This window comes from Austrofundulus limnaeus, unplaced genomic scaffold, assembly GCF_001266775.1.
Source record: "Austrofundulus limnaeus strain Quisiro unplaced genomic scaffold, Austrofundulus_limnaeus-1.0 Scaffold895, whole genome shotgun sequence".
Classification (NCBI taxonomy): Eukaryota; Metazoa; Chordata; class Actinopteri; order Cyprinodontiformes; family Rivulidae; genus Austrofundulus; species Austrofundulus limnaeus.
Window position 1 is genome coordinate 111,357 of NW_013953297.1, and position 298 is coordinate 111,654.

Sequence of the window (298 nt, forward strand, 5' to 3'; positions counted from 1 at the left end):
CACGGCCGCTCCTGGCTTTGTTTTTCAGCGTGAGGAACGTGTTGCGGTGTACGTGGTGTGCAGATGCTCATTGCGGGAGCCTTGAGAGCAAGTAGGGGTCTCTGCAGACGAGTTCGGACGAGTGGGCGTGTCACAAGGAAAAGCTATTCTAAAGCGACACACCTGATTTGACGGACTTTGCTAAAGGGAGACACCTGACTGGACAAGCATAAAAAAGGGGCGTTACTGTGCGGCACCACTTTTTCTGGAGACCCCTACTTGGGTCACATTTCTCCTGGTTAACCTTAGTGTTGAGGTC